Here is a 17,238-nt window from a genome sequence, read left to right on the forward strand (position 1 = left end):
ATCTATTTGTATTTGTGAAACTAATGTAAAACAAAAAATGACAATACAGAAAGCAGTTTCATAAAAAGAACCATTTCTGCCAGGGACCATAATCAGGTTTCAACCTAAATCTGACATTCCATTTACATGAGAGTAGAACCTGATGAATGAAAAGCTGCAAATCTGACTCCACAAGAAGAAAGACACAATAGATCTTATTAATTATGAAGACTAGGGGGCTCCACCCCCTGCTCGCTTTGCTCACCCACCCCCGGGTTTGTTTTTCCAGATATTCAATTTAAAGAGATTGTTGTTTTCATGGGAATTGTTACATATGCATTATTTTCACTTTTACTTTAAAACTTTTGTAAAAACAATACTTGTCCTTTATTTCCGGCACCGGGCATGGTTAAATCTCTTTCTCGCAGGACGTATAATGCTGCTCGCGTTGTGAAGGGGGGTGGCTGAAAGCGTGCTAAAAAGATGCCGTCGGATCAGCTTCTGTCTTGCTGCTGCTGCTGCTGCTGACAAGCTGAGAGTTCTGCTTGTCACGCTGTGCATCGATCATTTCAAAGACTGTACAGTAGTTGTCCTTTTGCCACTTCACATCTCTGCTGCTAGCATTTTGAAGGGGGGGTTGGGAGCTGAATGCATGCTATGGAGAAGTGGTCGGATCATCTGCTGGCTTGCTGCTGCTGGCGAGCTGCGTGTTCTGCTTGTCGTTGTTTTAAGAGATGGGAGCATATTAAGTGTGTCTGCCAAAAGCATTCCAACAACTGCTAAGTCAGATGTCCATGAACTTGTTTTAAATGTTGTCTCACTGCCTTGTCTCATGTGACGTTAAAGTGTGTCTCGCGGGATGTCAAATTGTCTTCCGAGAAGATCACGTCTCGTCTCCCTAGTCTCCCTCCAAGATTTTTTTTATAATAGAGAGAAATTAAATTTACTCAGATATAAAATTACAAAAACAATAGTCAGAAATAAATCAGAAGAACAATACACTAAATAAGGACTAGCTTTTGCTCATGACAGGAAAATTCAGGCAAATCAATCAAACTAAAGTGAAAAAACAATAGGCAGAAAAACTAAAATCACATAATATAATTTACTTAAATTCTTAAAAGGCCTTTGATAAGGTTGAGTACCACCAATGACTCTGAACTTCCAAAATTGGATTTTGACTTAATTAATAGAAGGGAGACAAAAAAAGTAAAGGCAAAAGCAGAAAATTCCACTGAAGGGAAGGTCATAAGTGGAGTTCTTCAGGTATCCATGATGGCATGATTACTTGTTCTAGTTTATACTACTTTGAATACAACAGCTACATAAATAAAATCATAAATATCCTCTGTCTATATTATGCATTTTGCACATACTAAGGACCTCACTTCAACCCCCAGATTGCATCCCGTCCATTTGTCTGCCAATCATGCAATAACAGCTGAAAAAAATTTCAGTAAATTTTGCATGCAGGTTGGCTGCTGGTCCAATGTAAAATACAGACAATATAATAATACAAAAGTTTCACAGAAAAGAGGGTTGTAATGAGGAGTAATAAAAAAGAGCTGGAATTTAGCATGGATAACAGATGAACCAACTTAAAATCAAGGCTACACAGCATTTAAAACTTTTTATCTGGAAAATATTGTGCATGCATTTTACTGTTGATTCAACTTAAATTCTAGATTGAAGTCTTTCAAGTATTCCATCGAGAAATGATGTAGTAATTTGGGAGGCAGAAAAGCAATACCACATTATCATACCATAAAGGTTCAGTCAATGGTAATGAAATTGGCATGTTGTGAAGGTTTGGCCATACTTACACTGAAGACTACATTCCATGTCAGTTATTCACAAAAATCACACATCACTCCAGAATGGTGTCACACACGCATGTTTAGGAGACAACTAAAGGGCTTGAGTACATGTAATTCCACGTCGGACCAGGGGGTGGCAAAGTGCACTAGTTCTCCCTCTTGATCTCTTACAGTCCATTCTAGGGAAATCCCGCCCTGCTCTGGGGCAGTCAATGATGTCACTTCCGGTTCTGATGACATCACTTCCCTACTGGCCTTTAAAGCTGCCATCTTGTGTATACTAAGTCAGTTCTGTTTTGGACTCAGTTGTGTGAACATGTCTGTGTTTTTGACTCAGTTTTGCAGCCAGGAAAAATTATACGAGTGGCTGCCCCAAACCACCTCAACGTCTTATGGTCGTTTTTGTGACAATGGCTAGGTCTACTTTTATGAAATTTTACATTTACATTAAATTGTTTATTCAATTTAAACTATAGGTTTTATGGAGTTTTAATTAAGGAAACTTTAATTAAACTTTAAATTAAGTTGAAACGGGAGGGCAAAAACCACAAAAACCACTAATTTCTCCAAAACAGGTCAGTGGATGTTTATGAAATTTTGCACATATATATATTAGGTTGTGTTAACTGTAATAAAGTTTCAAAACGTTTCATCACAAATAGTTCAACACCACAAAAATCAGTAGTTTTGACCAGCTGACATTCCGTTTCAACAATCCCATTACTTAAAAATGGATGGGACAACAGCAGTGATGTATAACTCTAAATGTATAAAGTACTTCTACCTATTGTAAAGAAGACTATAAGCATAAAAAAATTAAAGACTGTATAATAAAACTATACTTAAAATAAAACCCACATACCTAAAAATTTACTACAAAAATGAATGTCAGTTGAAACTTCAATGTAATATCAAAACTAATGAGAAATTCTGATTATACAGCACAGCATACAGATAACCACAGAGCTTCAATATCTGACTCATAATCTAATTTAAAACATGTCTTAATTTCACTTAAATAAATCACTTCTTACCTAAGCATGTAATTGAAACATTAACTGGCAATTCAGTTGATCAAATGCTCTATTAGGCTGTCTGAGTGAATTTCTCTCCAAAGCTTTCTACAAATCTGACTCAAAGCTCTTCTCACAGTGAATATGCCTTACCAAAGCTGTGATGTACAGTACCTTTGATGTAAGTTTCTGATTCTGCTCTTTAGTCTTAATTTTGGATTAGTCCAAGAAATATCAAACAACTCCCTAAATGATCACTGAACCAGCAGTTTTTGTAATTGTATGTACAGTAACTGTATATCTAACAGTCAAACATACATTTGACCCATGTAGTGAAGCACTGGTTTGTTTGTTTTTTAAACAAAAAGCACATACAGTTTTCTCATTTAAATCACTAGTTTGTTTTCACTTCCTTCAGTTTAAATTACAGCATCAAAAATGACCACATGAACAAGAAAACTTCTAACATGCAGACACCAACCTGAAAGATAACATATGCATCAGTATGCATCACTCACATTGGTGTCCACTAATGGCAAGTGATGCATAAATAACTAGACAGAGTAGAGCAAATGCAGCCAAGTGACCTCACAATCACTACAAAGCCATGCTAATATTTTAGGGAAAACAAAACTTACCCCGCTAGCCGTTTTAAATACTAAAAGAAGTAAGCAAGACATTTCAGGGATGAGTCTGCTCATACACAGATTACAGAACAGAGAAGCACAAATAAAGTAATACTTAGTTTCACAAGTATTGTATTTCTAATAAAGGACAATAGTCAATTTGAAAGCCCACAAAAGGCATAGTTTATCCATGGCGCATAAGGTGCACACATGCTGACTGAGGAATCCAGTCTCTCTGATCTATTTACAAGCTCCTCATATCTTTTCCAAAATCCTTGGGGCCAGATGTGCTTTAGAGTTTTTCACATTCTGGAATGGTATAAAACAGAGATACAAACATAGGTGTGTGCATCCTCATTCTTTGATTATGCAGTTTTTGTGCTGACACACCCTTTAAACCAAATTTATACATTAAGATTTTCATTTAATTTATTGGCGAGTTATTAGTTCATAACAATTTTTATGAAAATTTGGCTTAAACCAGCCATGTACAAATTGTGCAAGACTCAAAATGCAAATGGCAAAAAGTCAAAGTAGGAACACAGAAAATAAGATGGTGTGTAGAACTGGGGTCAGTTGATAAGTTCATTTTTCCAGGGAGCTCTCTTTGCATCTCATTTTTTTGAATCTGCACAGATCTGTACATATTATTGCTGTGTTATTTTTGGTATGTGCATTAAGTACCGACTCTTCACAGCAGTTACTGCTCTGCTCTAACTGTAGTGACTATTTATCATGTAGAATTTTTGGGCAGTGCATGGTTTGAGCCCTGATTTCAATGTCGATTATTAGAATTTACTGTCACATCACCTGTTACCTTTAAACAGGCTGTGAATTGATGATGATCAACTACTTTAGACATTTTTCAACAAGACAATGAAGAAATACAGCATTCTCAAACCAACTTATTCCAATTCAGGGTTGCAAATTCTGAAGACCAGCAAGTCCTTTGTTTGTAAATTTCTCATAAGTCACTTTTTTGTATCAGCATTTGAAGCCACTTCAATCACTTAATCTTTTGCAAGAGGAAAAGTTAATTAGTTCCAAAAACACTTTGGCCAGTAACATCATGACAGAAAAATGGCACACTTTTTAGATCATTCTAAATTGAGCCAACATATACTGTTGTGTTGCTAAAGAGACAGACAGAGACAAGGTGGAAGGAAGGGGGGGGGTGCTCTCATTCTCTTGCACAGAGATGGTTAGGTGGGTTTCATTCATTGTAGTGTTGGCAAGAAAACTCTACAGACCTCAAGTTTTTCTTGCTTCCCTTTTCTGAAAATTCAAGATCTCAAAAGAACAGTAACTAGCAAAGGGCATTTAGCAGTTCAAAGGATTTCATGCATTACTGTTATAAAAATTAAAGGAATGAAGAAAAGTCAGTAATTCTCATATTTTACTAATGAACTTTTCCAATGACATTTGCAGAAAAAAAAATCAATTTTTGGAACTTTTTTTCAATTTACTGACAATGGAATGTTGACCTACACTCTCGAATGTTGACATTCAACCTATAATAAGAGAAGAACACAGAATTCCAAAAAATGAAAAATGCAAATGAAAAACTACCAAAGTGTGCTTCCAACTTGTGAAAAGTACCCACATTTTGTATAAATCATGGCTCATGGTTACAAATATTGATTTTGTCTTTAAGAATTTCATCATTGCTATTTTAGACACTTTTAGTGATCCATATTACTAACCGAGAATGGTAAACTGGAAGGCACGGACCCAGGTACACGGCGATGAACACAGGAGACATAGTGTGCAGGCGCCGAAAGCGCGCGTCTCATAAACCGCAAGCGAAGTCTGATCCACCGCGAACGAAGGAGTCACCGCTCAAAAATGAAACAGCTCAACTAACAAAGGAGTCACGGCTCAAAAACGAAATAGCTCAACTAACGCCACACAGAAAAGAGGATTCTGCACTGCACCCCGGAGTCAAACGGAAGACACTACGGGGTCCGCAAAGGTCCACAAAGATAGTACGGAAGGCACGAGAAGGTACGAAAGGCGCATGCGCCTACAACGCGCTTCTGAACTAAACGTCCACACTACACAGCATGGTCCGGGTAATAACAATAAACGAACTCTCCGTATTAAACGTACGGCATCCTCACACGTCCAAACCATATAGCATATGTGAATCACATTACAGTGATGCATTATTAACAGTACAACCACAGAAAACGCTCCGTATTAACAGTAAGTGCAATTATCCATATTACTAACGGTAGACAATGGATAACTAATGGAGTCACAGTCACGACTCCAAAACAATCCAGCTTAACTAACGGAGCTACAAAAGCGAGCCTGCATGGATAAAAACAATAGACGTAGGCGCCTACAATGCGCGTCTGAAACCATCTCGGTTCTACATTCAACACCAATAAATCTGCAAGAAGAACAACATTTTGCACAAACTATGATTTCCAGTTTAAATACCTTACAATCTGCTGCTTTTAATAAGATTGTTCTTGCCACAGAAGACAACAGCCCGATACCCAAATGCTACTCTCTTGATGGCCCTGGGGAAAGTGGAAAGACATACCTTTATGAAACACTTATACATTTCTTTACTGCAAAACAACAGTTAATTATCGCATCAGCTACAACCGAAGTAGCAGCTAATTTGTTGATAAATGGTCGCACATGTCACTCCTTATTCAAACTTCCAGTCCCAATCACGGAAACATCGGTATCAACTATGAAAATGAACAGTAACAATGCACAAGAAATCCGTCTTGCGAAACTATTGATTTTAGACGAATGTATAATGGCATCCAGTCATTTACTCAACACCATTGATAAACTTCTCCAAACATTAATGAATAATAATATTCCATTTGGAGGAAAAGTACTGTTATTAGGAGGAGATTTTCGACAATGCTTAGCTATTGTTCCACATGCCATGCGTTCAGCTATTGTTCAGTCCAGTTTGAAATACGCAGACAATTGGCATTACTTTGAGACAATACATTTGGTACAAAACATGCAATGTCCAGATCCAGAATATACCAATTGGTTATTGCAACTAGGACATGGAAACCTTACCAATACATATGGACTTCACCCAGATATTATTCAGATCCCTCAAGCCTTTATCTGCGACGACTTAGTGACAGAGGTGTTTGGAACAGTAATCTCATTAGACCAGATACCACTATTAACACAACGGGCTATATTATGTCCAAAGAATATTGACGTTGATCGATAAATAACCAGGTCACTGCGTTACTTCCTGGAGAAAGCCGCCTCTTTCTAAGTACTGACAATGTTGATTCTGAGGACGAGAATGAGCATCTTAATTTCCCCTTAGAATATTTAAACACTATTAACCCAGCCGGGTTACCACAACACAATCTTAACCTTAAAATCGAGACAATAGTCATGCTATTAAGAAACCGTAATACTAAACAAGGTTTATGCAACGGTACACATTTAGTCATCAACACCATGACAGACAATGTTATTGAAGCAAAAGTACTTACAGGATAACATTCTAACAATACTGTTTTGATTCCTAGAGTTGACCTTACAAGTTCTGACCTGGAATTACCTTTTACACTTAAACGACGCCAATTTCCCATTAAACCTGCATTTGCCATGACAATTAACAAATCCCAAGGACAAACCATGAACAGAGTTGGCATATACCTCTCTGAGCCTGTATTTGGACATGGACAACTTTATGTTGCCTTCTCAAGAGTTCGGCATTCATCTGACATTAAAGTTAAAGTTATAGATACTCCATACCAAGGAAAACTCATTCAAGGACAACACACCATCTTTACTACAAATGTTGTGTATAAAGAAATATTCCAATAAATCTTTCTAATGTGCCATGCTATGGGTTCTTTACTTCCTTTGTTCGTCATCTACACCTTTACACTCCACTATATCTCATACATACATCAATTTATTTCGGGTTACCCAACACCAGGGGTTGGCGAGCGAAGCGAGCAGGGGGCAGAGCCCCCTAGTTTCAGTATAATGGACATTTTCATTCTGAAATTGTATAATAAACTGCTTGCTCAAAAGCATGCAATTTGTTTTCCAATTAAATATGACCATCCCTGCAGTTTTCTCACAATTAACCAATTACACTTCAGTATAACATGACAAAAACATTTACACAAGATGAACACAGCTAGATTGTTAAGAACCTAAACAAACAGGCTCACACTCCAGCTCTGATAGTTCGAAGTTTGAAGGAAAAGAGGATTGTGACTCAAACAAAAAAAACACAGGACAGGCAGTATTCGTGGAAGATATCAATGGAGTACACATGACTGCATGCTTTCTGGACATCCTGAACACGTCAGATTACTTCAAACTGCTCCTTTACACTTTTAAATACAGCTAAGGTATGGACTGAAAGGTCAAAAAACTAGTTATGAAGTTCAAATAAAACTGTACTCATGCCAAGGTTAATCTCTCTGTTTGATGATGCAGGAAAACCATTTTCACATTACCTTTCTATAAATGCATTCAGTTTAAACTACTTGGCTAAGATTGTAACAGAGGTGTAGCTGATCTCTATTCTGCTCCATGCTCTCAAAAATCTGCACCTGCTGCTTTCATAGAACAACCCTTCTTTCTATTACACGAAGAAATGAAACTAAGCAATTTCATACTTGCTCTGTATACTGGCTTGTAACCCTCTTATTACCAATCTAGCTTCTAAACCAAAGTGGAAGAAAAGAAAAAAAGTAATCCATGTCAAGCCAAAAGGAGAAAACAGGACAACAGAAAAAAAAAGGAAATATAATAAAAATGGTCAGGGAATAGCACAGTAATTGCTTACAGTAAAGATATAATACATAAATACAACAGAAACTTGTAAATGTTTGACTGGTGTTAAGCAGATAAAAATCAGAATCTACCTATTATAATAACTGTTGCATATACTGTACAGCTACATGAAAATAATAAAGAAATAAAATTATGCTTGGGCATGTGTGCCGATAATAAAGGATAAGTTTGGTAGATTTCAAATCGAAGTTATTTCTTCACAATCATGGTATATATTAATTTGCCACATTAAATCATATTCTAAAGTGAAGCTTTTATTTATTATTATTTTTTTTAATTTAAAAATATCTCATCTGTTCTTACAGTTTACAATGTGGATAAAGGGTACCAGGGTCCAAACATGATAAAAAGGCTTAAATGTACAAAATATGTCAATTTTTTAAGGCAAGAATGTCATCTGGTATTAATCCATGTCTTTAGATTGCACAAATATTATAAAACGGTATGTCATCATCACTTTAAATAAAGGGGGAAAAAGTAAACTACTGGATTTGTGAGATTCAGCCATTTTAAAAGAAAATTGGCTCTGCGCCTCATCTAGACAACTGTCTCTCCCTCCACAGCACTGTGTGAAAGGCAAGAAACAGGCACCTGTCTATTATAAGAACAACTGATACACATGCACCCATGCAGAATCCCATTCATGCTAACCTGGAATCACTATTTTAAACCTCTTCATGGCTTTGTATATGTGTTAAAGAGAGAACACTACACTAAGTCTGGGAGAATGTGGCAACTCCATACAGACAACAACCAGGCACACGATTCCATCTATACCACTCTATACAAGAGGTACTCATCTACTATTCAGTTTACCAGTACACACCATTACCATTGTTATTATTCTACGGTTCTACATTTCAGAGATTCAAAGAGGCAGCAAAGCGCCTCCATCATGTTTCATGGTTGGGAGGGTGTTCTTTTCTTTGAAAGCCATTTTTAAGAAAAAAACCTAAGAGCACTGACTTTTTTTAATTTATCAAATAACTTTTGTTTTGTTTCATCCCTCCAAAGGACATTCTCTCAGATGGACTGTGGCTTGACAACATGTATTGTTACAAACTCCATGGCGAGTTTATGTTTCTCTCTTAAATGTGGAGTCTTCCTAGGTCTTCTATCATATAGCTTGTTTCCAACCAGACAATGAAGGATAGTACAACCTGAAACTGCTGTACCTTGAGCTGAAAGGGCAGCTTGGACTTGTTTTCCAGTTTTCATTGGCTCTTTCTCTACAGTTTGTACAGCCTTTCTCTTCAATCTTGTGCCAATTTTCCTCATGCTGTCACATCCAGGGATTTCAGTTGCAGTCGCATAGTCCTTAAACTTCATGATAAAATTGGCAGCTGTGCTCACAGGAACATCGGGCTCTTTGGAGATGGTCTTTTTGCCTTTATATTGACCATACTGTGCTGTTAATGCCTTTTCTGCTTTCTCAGATACTGCTTTTCCTGCTCTTTCCCCATGTTTAATGTGATGCTCAGAAGCTGCACAACTGATCAACTTTTTTTTCTGCATTTAAATAAGCTGAACGAGTGAATTCAAGATTGAAGTCACCTGTGATAACCATTAAAGGCATTAGTCTGCTTGAAGGATCATGAAAAGCCAATTACTCTTTCACTTCTAAAATGTTCCAATAATTTTGTCCCAGCCATTTTGGAACAACGTTGTAGACTAAGCAAGAAATTAGGTCTCTTCAAGACTTTTTTGTATTGTTCCACAGCAAACCAAAGAAATGCGTGTATAGATAACAAAAGAGCTTTTAAAATTTCAACGTTTTTCAGAAAGACTGGTGATTATTTAAATAAAATACAATAATACCAATATTTTCTACAGCAATTGCATGCTTCTAAATAAACACGGTGGATTTTTAGCAGATATGTAAATAAACTAGGTTGGCCATATAAGCATAGTTACTTAAAAGGAATGTTTAACTGAAAATATCTATTAAAATTGCAAATATCTGGTCATGATCTGAAATTTTCTACTGGAGGTAACAGCATTCAGTCATCACATTTTGCACATTCTTAGCACAAAGCCTGTGTGCTGATACAGAGTTTACTTGCCATAGATATTAGTGTGTTTCTCTATTGTGTATAAATACATTTTTCTTTTTATTTGCATAAAATTAGAACAATGAATTAGAGCAGCCTGCATTAGTAAAATGTAGTGATTAAAATGGTTAAAAAAAAAAAAAAAGAAGCATGAGTAAAAAGAATACATAGGCACCACCGATGCCATCTAGATTGTTCCAAGTGACAGGTAGATGGTTTTTCCTCAGAGCAACATTTTTATTGTCATAACTAATTTCAGGAATCAGTAGATGCTGTACCACTAGGCAAGAGCAAAAAAAAAAAAAAAAGTGGCACATACGACGGATATAAAGTCGAAGCCAAACAATCACATCAGCAGTTTGGACTCATTTTAGTTTCCATTCAAATGATAAAGAAGAGCCTGAAAACTTAGAAGTGGCTACCTTCCACACCGCTCTTCAAAAATGAAGTTCATAAAGAGTCAAATATGAGCAATCTGTACACACACTTAAAACACAAACTGCTGCAGTGCCTTGCTCTGTGTATGCTCTCTGCTTCTTTGCTATCAGCCTCACCATCCACATCCAGAGGCCTTAGGCTTTTCTAATATGATTGTACTTATAACTCATTTTTATAAGCAGTTACAACATGTACCCTATTATTTGTATGTTATTGTATTGGTTATAACTTGCACTGAAGTGTTTCTTTAAAAAATAAACACCTTTTTTAATTATATATAAGTACCTTATAGTTCTGAATAGTGCTGGGCGGTATACCAGTTCATACCGAAAACCGTTTATTATTTTTTTTATGATATGGATTTTTCTTATACCGCAACACTAGTTTAAATTGCCTAAACGACGTTCGGAACGTGGCGCAGCGGGAAACTGTTCAAGTGGGGACCTTTTTCACTGCTACACCACTAAACACAGATTTGTTGTATGGGGGCTCTTTTTCACTGCTACACGACTAAATAGGTAGTGGTAGTGTAGGTATTACGCGGTGAAAATGGACAGAAAACATTCCAAAACTGAAGCTGTAGCTGACGATAAAGTTGAACATGATGACACAGAAGAACTTTTGTTGAAAAAAAGGAGTCCCGTCCGTTGCCTGGAGATACTTTGGTTTTAAAAGGTCGGATGTGGACCATTATGTTCAAATGTGTAAATACTGTTTCTATACTACTAGATAATACTGCAAGCCAAGTTGTACTTGTTTTATTTGTCTTCAATACAGTGTAATGTACCTGGGTACTGTGTAATAGTGTGACGACATGTTGACTTTATTCTCGGCATTTCTACTTTATTCTCGCCGTTTATGTCAAGATTAAAGTCGACATGTTGACTTTATTCTCGTAATTTGTCATTAAAGTAGAACATCGTAAACTAAATTTCATCGTAAAATGAATATTTAATTTACTAGATTTTCTCAAACCCCGTCATAAGTTATATAGCACATTAAATGCTTTGTGTTAAGTGTTCCCCGAGCTTCTTAAACTGACTTCCTCTTGCACTAAGAGGAGGCGCCGGCAACAATCGCCGCACAGAATACATTCACTTCATGATATTCCTACTCTCTGAACATTTAGAATGCTAAGATAAATACTTGATATCATTTTCATGGTGAAATGCTTTAAAGCATGCATTAATCATGTGGGGGCACGGCAGTGTGAAGGTTGCACTGCTGCCTCGCAGCAAGGGTGTCTCGGGTGTACCCTGGCTTGCATTTGCATGTTTTTCTGGTGGGTTTACTCTGCGCTTCAGTTTCCTTTCAAAGTCATGTAGGATGTGGGGTTTTGTTATGCTATATTGACCCTGCTGGTGTATGTTTTGCTCAAATTCACCCTGTGATGTGCTGGTGACTCGTTCAGGGATGGGCGCAACCCTGAATGGATGGCATAATTAAACATGTATAATGAAGATATTTTTAAAGCTCTGAACACTCTGTGGGCTAAGTTTATAACTAGTTTTAATTTCACAAAGATGTTTATCGTGTGGTGATTGGTTATGTGGAGAAAGAAAAAGGAAGGATAGGAACTGGGGTTTTGGTACATCAGATAGAGACAGCACGTGTGCAATAAAGAAAGCCCGCTCAGAAGAACATTCATTGAATTCTGTGTTCGTGTCTCCGACCACCAGGTCACAAACCCAACATTTGCACAATATTTAAGTTAAACCTGTGCAATACCCATTCATATATCCAGTTTTTTGGAGCCTTGTCACACCTGCCATAAAGCTCTCTACACTGAACATACACCTTGGGACCCTTTACTGCAAGGGAGCAGCACTACCGTCTCACTACCGTGCATGTTTAATACCTGCTTTAATGCATTTCATCATGAAAATGATATCAAGTATTTATCTTAGCATTCTAAATTTTCAGAAAGCAGGAATATCATGAAGTGAATGGATTCTGTGCGGTGATCGCTGTCTCCTCTTAGTGCAGAGGAAGTCAGTTTAAGAAGCGTAGTGATTAACAACTGGGTCGGGGAACATTTAACACAAAGCATTCAATGTGCTGCATTAACTTATGACGGGGTTTGACAAAATCTAGTAAATTAAACATTGATTTTAGGAAGAAGTTTAGTTTACGACATTCTACTTTAATTATGAAGTAAATTGTGAGAATAAAGTGGAAATGTCGACTTTAATCTCGACATAAACGCTGAAAATAAAGTGGAAATTTTGACTTTATTCTCGACATATAGTTTGTCTTCCCTGTGTCCGTATTTTTTTTTCTTCACCGTGGCCCTAATACAATTCTGTAGCGCTATACCACAAAGAGAATTATAAATGCAAGTTGCAGTTTTATTATTTATGCATATAGCTTAGCTTGAAGCAAAGTCCATATTAATGCAGTTTGCCTAAATGATGGTTCAGTTGGTAAAAATGTCATCACCAAGTTGCACTTATTTTATTTTATTTTAATTTGGTGAATACTGTGTAATGCACCTGGGCTTAAAGCCTTGAAGTAATAGTGCAACTATCAGTAATAATACTATTATTTATTTTGTTATTATTTATTAGTTTAAATATTATGCAGTTTAATGATGGTAAAGTTGTTTAAAAAGTCACTTTAACATGTCAGTGAACAGAGATTGTTAAAATGAACAGAAAGTGCAGTTGGTTTACAAAAAATATTTATTTATTCCTTTTCTAAGACATGTTCAGTGCAATACAACTTTTGACAAGCACTTCTGGATATTTTACTAAGTCTAAATGCCTCTTTGGATGGTTGAAAATATGTTGTCAAAATTATAGTTTAAGTTTTTGCAAAATTTGTTCAATAAAAAGGTTCTATATTTTGACTGCATCTGTCATGCAATGGGATTCCTTCTCTTCATTCGTGCCACCCCCTTGAAAACTATCACTTTATGGGGCCATGCAAATCTGTATTAATACTTGGGTGCACATTAAAAAATTTTTTTGTACAATGTACAATGCTCTTCACAGTGGAATAGGTTTTCTTAGCCAGTAATTGCAGTGGAAAATGTGGTTAACATCCACTCATGCATGGGGAAAAAAATACTGTGAAACCGGGATAATTTAGAAAAATACCGTGATATAGAAATTTGGTCATACCACCCACCCCTAGTTCTGAACAGTATTCTGTTACTATTGAAGCAATGTGATGTTTAAGATAAAAAATGCACGGACTACTAAAGTAAAAACACATTTAAATCACTTAATTAACTGAAAAATACAACAGTAACTTAACCTACACCACAAACGCCAACAGACAATATCAGTTTACCACCTGTATTTTTTTTATTAGTTATTCCAATAAGATAAAGACCCCAAAGACACACCCCTTGTGTGGCAGGGCTCTGAGCGACTAAAAAAGTTAAAGAGCAACAACAGAAAAAATGAAATTACAACTGAAGACCTGAGGGCAGCACACAAATGTGCAAGCAGGTCAGGTACTTTCAAGTGGGTGGAGGAAATCCTGAAAAGTTATTCAAGTCACTACACTTGTACTGCAAAGCTACCTAAAATTTTCCATTTAAAACCTTTTCAGAAATTATGGTTCTTACTCATGTAGCAACCGCCTCTAATTCTTTTTGTAAAATGTAATACTGAAGTTAAAATGCAGCATACAGTCCCAGTATTTAAGGTTATTTTTAAAAGGTTTTTTTAATGAGAAGTCAAGCAAAATGACTCCTTTTATTAGCTAACTAAAAAGTATCATTTTGCTTGACTTCTCATTACATCCATAATGACTAACACAGTACAACACCCTGGTACTACAAAGGTGTTTTAAGAAAAGCAACCACTTCTCTAGGTTGATTTAAATATCTCAGCAAAGGTAGTTTCTTCAAACAGCAATACAATTAAGTGAAGTGCTGTGATTGTGTACAGCACACACAGTATCATATTTATGATTATCAAACAGTAATATATAATATATAAGCTGAATAAATTTTTATAATACAAGTATTTTTATGCTATATAGCTCTGTTCTTTTTCAGTTTTAGACTATCCAGAACTGGGACACGGGTCAATGAAACACTCATGATCAACAGTCCTAAATAAGACACCACTTCATTCCATATTTACTGGATATAAAGAACAAACTCTACTTCATCCTCTACCATAAAATCAAACATGTAACTGTATTCTTAATAATATTCTGACAAACATATAAAACATGCATATTTGCATATATAGAAATACAAACAGAAGCATACCTATACATAAATATGCAGTGTGCAATTTACCAATAATAATGAACATCATATGCTGCACCTATGATCTCAACCAGCAAACCTACCCCCCCCCCCCCCCAAAAAAAACAAATAAATTAACATTAGTATTTCTAAAACTCAGTTACGTTTCTTGTATATTTTGCATAATGGGTTTTATACAAAGGTTATGCCAGCATCCCTTAAAAGAGGCAAAGACAACACCTAAGACAACACATTCTGGACAGAAGACAGTATGAGGGCCTGGCTGAACCTGAAAGCATAAGACTGTATTATCCAAGAAATCCTAGTCACCATAAAGAGCTAAATTTGAGAAGAAAGGAGGCTCAGGCAAAACACCTTAACTGTGTCAAAAGTAAAGTCTATGAAAGCCTGTATTTGAACCAGCAAACGAAAGGAAAACAGAAACCAGATCTTATGGAAACAAGTTACATTTTTTCCACTGAGAGTGCAAGGAAACCTTTCATGCTCACTGCATGACCTGTTTTAGTGTACTAATACATTCTTGTGTTTTTTTTTTTCACCTTTAAATGGATTCAATTTACCTATTTTTCTCAGCTGTTGTGTAACCTCTTTATACAGATGCACTTATGGCAAAAATCACAATTTATAGACAAAATTAAAACTGCAAGTATTATTCAAATTTAAACAAACTTAGAAAGCCCTTTGGACTTTCCGATGTAAGCTTCAATATCTACTCATCTTATTATGTCATATTATCACATTGTAGCTTAAGTAATTATTTTTAATTCCATCCATCCATCCATCCATTTTCCAATCCGCTGAATCCAAACACAGGGCCACGGTGGTCTGCTGGAGCCAATCCCAGCCAACACAGGGCACAAGGCAGGAACCAATCCTGGGCAGGGTGCCAACCCACCGCAGATTATTTGTAATTTCTAAATTAAATATTCACAAATGTTTACAATTGTGAAAGACTTCAATATTCTGCAGCTTCTCTAAGCTTAGTGGAATGCCTCTGCCTTTGGATAAAAGGAAACCCAAAGAAGAAGTTGACAATCTAGAAAATGAAATAAAAGAAACAGTTCAAATCTGTTGTAATCTGCCGACTAAGAATGTAGAACCTAGTGTCTCACTCATAGGAAAAAATGAATGATTAAGATTTACACATTCCAAACCAAGATTTTCAAAATCCGAATGGGAAATCTTTTGACCTAAAGGAGAAAACAAATTTCTATATATTTGGCAGAAGCACAGAAGACATAGGGTTAGCAGAACCACAGACAATTTCCATTTGGAAATTCATGAATGATGCTTTCTTCATCAATATTTTACATCTCTATATACATTACACAAAGTAATAAGAGAAGTATTTTCAATAGCTTTTACAAAGATTTTCTCTCTCTCTCTCCATCTCTGTGGTTATAGCTTTTTTTTTTTGTTAAGTTTGAAGAAACCATTAACCTTAAACACAGAAGCCCATGCCCCTACAGAATCACAAATGACACCACCCATTACCAAAGTCAGTTAAAACTAACAAGGCATTAGAACATTAACAAATGCAAAAGCAGCCTCCACTGTTTGGCTTCAAAATTCAGCAAATTTCCAAGTGTCAAAATAAAGAATCATCTTCTTTCAATGCTTTCTGTTGCAGGTCATAGTCAATGACAGCTGGAAGTAGTGCTGGGTGGTATACCGGTTCATACCGAAAACCGTTTTTTATTTTTTTTATGATATGGATTTTTCTTATATCGCAACACCGGTTTAAATTGCCTAAACGACGTTCGGAACGTGGCACAGCGGGAAACTGTTCCAAGTGGGGACCTTTTTCACTGCTACACCGCTAAACACAGATTTGTTGCACTAGGGCTCTTTTTCACTGCTACACCACCAAATAGTGGGCAGTAGCATAGGAATGCTGCATGGTGAAAATGGACAGAGAGCCTGGAGATACTTTAGTTTTAAAAGGTCAGATGTGTAAATACTGTTTCTATACTACTGGATAATACTGCAAGCCAAGTTGTACTTGTTTTATTTGTTTTCAATACAGTGTAATGTACCTGGGTACTGTGTAATAGTGTGACGACATGTTTTCAAACCCCGTCATAAGTTATATAGCACATTAAATGCTTTGTGTTAAGTGATTCTTAAACTGACTTCTTCTTGCACTAAGAGGAGGCGCCGGCAGCGAACCCCGCACAGAATACATTCACTTCATGATGTTCCTTCTCTCTGAACATTTAGAATGCTAAAAATAATACTTAATATAATTTTCATTGTGAAATGCATTAAAGC

The 17,238-nt window shown here is 36.3% G+C and overlaps 1 protein-coding gene across 2 annotated transcripts in view; it reads right to left on the reverse strand.

The window, feature by feature from the left end:
- LOC114644692 (E3 ubiquitin-protein ligase pellino homolog 1) overlaps window positions 1-17,238 on the reverse strand; it is a 188,790-nt gene that overhangs the window by 160,326 nt on the left and 11,226 nt on the right. The window contains exon 1 of one of the 2 annotated variants that reach the window (XM_051919694.1): window positions 14,968-15,038. The exons of the other annotated variant lie outside the window; for it this stretch is intronic. The gene's annotated coding sequence lies outside the window, so the exon portion shown is untranslated. Of the gene's footprint in view, window positions 1-14,967; window positions 15,039-17,238 lie in introns of those variants that run through there. 2 annotated transcript variants of the gene reach the window in all.

The sequence above is a fragment of the Erpetoichthys calabaricus genome, chromosome 15, assembly GCF_900747795.2.
Source record: "Erpetoichthys calabaricus chromosome 15, fErpCal1.3, whole genome shotgun sequence".
NCBI lineage: Eukaryota > Metazoa > Chordata > Cladistia > Polypteriformes > Polypteridae > Erpetoichthys > Erpetoichthys calabaricus.